The sequence below is a fragment of the Corylus avellana genome, chromosome ca2 (assembly GCF_901000735.1).
Source record: "Corylus avellana chromosome ca2, CavTom2PMs-1.0".
Taxonomy (NCBI): domain Eukaryota; kingdom Viridiplantae; phylum Streptophyta; class Magnoliopsida; order Fagales; family Betulaceae; genus Corylus; species Corylus avellana.
This window is the reverse complement of record NC_081542.1, coordinates 29,351,267-29,353,910: the sequence shown is the minus strand read 5'-3', so window position 1 is coordinate 29,353,910 and position 2,644 is coordinate 29,351,267.

Here is a 2,644-nt window from a genome sequence, read left to right as displayed (position 1 = left end):
AGGCACAACTTGGGGAGAGGAATTTGGAGGCTACCTTTCGGTTATTTCTTTCCCTTTTCTTTTTAGTTTTATTTTCATTATGTGTAACTTACTCTTAAGGAGGGCTAGATTGAAACCCTAATTATGTTTATTTAATATTTCAATATTGGCGTCTTTGTGATGATCATGTTGTGATATTTAATTTGATTAATTCCTGTTTTCATGAATTCCTCGTATGTATGTGATTGGCCATTATATACATGTGGTATGGACTAGTTAGTTAAATCAATTTGGATGACCGAGTCCTGGGTTTAACATAAGTAACAAAAGCAATTTACACCGCGATTCTTGGGTTAATCAACATGGGGAACCGAGAGTAGACACCCATGCCTTAGGCCTCATATGGTTGTCAATTTTCACAGATTTATGCTTTCTTAAAGAACAACTTAGTAGACACCCATGTTAAATCATTTAAGAAAGAAAAGAATTAGAGTAGACACCCATGCCTAATTTGTTGCTTAGGAAAATCAATAGCTTAAGGAGTAGACACCCATACCCTTAGTTTGGCAAACATTAAGTACTCATAATATGATTGGATCATTGGCATATTGTTATATTATCTAAGCATGATTAGTGGTGGATATCAAAGTCCTGCCTTTACCTTTACTTTATTTTTATATCTTTTTATTTTTCTTAATATCAAATCTGTGACAATTTGATATTTTAATTAATTCTAAATAAAATCACAATCTCCGTGGGTTCGACCTCGTACTTGCTGCACTATACTATTGTTTTGATCTTGTGCACTTACGAGTTAAAACGTACTAAATATTATCTATTAATTTAGGTAGTATTTGGCACAACACTTTCGGTAGTGAGACAATACTCAATCACTACCAGAGTTATTCATGAGGCCCGCTCAACATTAGTGAGACCATACTCAATCATCACTGGAGTCATACATGTGGCCAGCTCAACGGTAGTGAGACCATACTCAATCACCATTGGAGTCATACATGAGGCCAGCTCTCGGTAGTGAGACCACACGCAATCACCACCAAAGTTATCACCCCGTTTTCCATTATGCATTGGGCCAACTCCACGGTAGTGAGACCATACTCAATCACCACCAGAGTCATACACGTAGCCAGCTCTCGGTAGTAAAACCATACTCAATCACCATCGGAGTCATACATGAGGCCAACTTGCAGTAGTGAGACTACACTCAATCACCACCGGAGTTGCCACCCTGTTTTCCATTATGCATGGGGCCAGCTCTACGGTAGTGAGACTACACTCAATCACTACCGGAGTTGAACCCCGTTTCCGTTATGCATGGGCCAGTTCTATGGATGTGAGACCACACTCAATCACCACCGGAGTTGAACCCTGTTTCCGTTATGCATGGGCCATCTCTCGATAGTGAGACCACACTCAATCACTACCGGAGTTGAATCCCGTTTCCGTTTCATTTCTCATGCCATGTTCATGCTTATGTCAATAAATCCTTGAACTCATATGCTATCATAACTCATATCATAAAATCATAGAATCATGTCATAAACTATACCAACCATCAAAATGCTCATAACAACACAATCATCACATTATCTTGTAAACCCATAAAAGCTCATAGAAACATTACATCAAACATTCGTCCAACACATCTCATGGAACATCATTAAATAGTCATATAATCACAAAACACCTTGTATCAATCATTCATCGAAAACATATTTTATACTTTAAAAACATAGTATCTTTTGCCCAGTAAGTAAAATACTTACCTTGTAGCCTGCAAATGACTCACGACTCAAGTAATCCTTTTGAAGTGCTCCATCGATCCGATTACCCATACCACACATTGGAAGACTAGATCTAGTCCTAAGCCTCCAATATCACATTACATGCCTGCAATTAACTGCATCATTAGACTTGGTTAAACTATCAAACTCTACACCTTATTACACATATAGCTACCCACAAGCTCTCACGTGACATCGCTTACTCTCCTAGACATTAACTAAGCACCAAAGACCCTCCAAATAAGCCAACACAACTAAGGCCTTATTCTAATTAATTGCTTTGCACTAAGACACCCAAGGTTACTATATTCTTACACCAGGTGTTAACTTGCTTACTAAATACACACTTAATGAATTCCATCTTTACATAGCAATTTATTACTATAACAATTTATGATAGGAAAGTATATTTGGTACATATATAATTTAAATGCATATTAAGTTGATCCAATTTCAATAACGCGCTTAAGTCACTATTATTGTACATAGATAATTGCATTAATTATTTAATAGCAATACCTAGTGGACTCAAAGTCTAGTTAGGCATTTTTATAACATAACCAATTTATACATATAATACTAATAAACACTTAGAATAATCCATATAATTGTAATGACATATTAGAACCTAAACCCCATAAGTGACGATTTCCATGGAACCCATGAAAACCTAGAGTGAATTAACACTCTAAATGCAACTAACCCATCCAATTAGCCATCCTCATGTTCACATACCAAAAGCCCCAATTTAATTCAAACTATACAAAATTAGGGTTTATGCCCATACTTTACCAATAGGTAAAATTAGAGTTTCAACCCATTAATTCCATAACCCAGAACTTGTATAATGCATAACAATT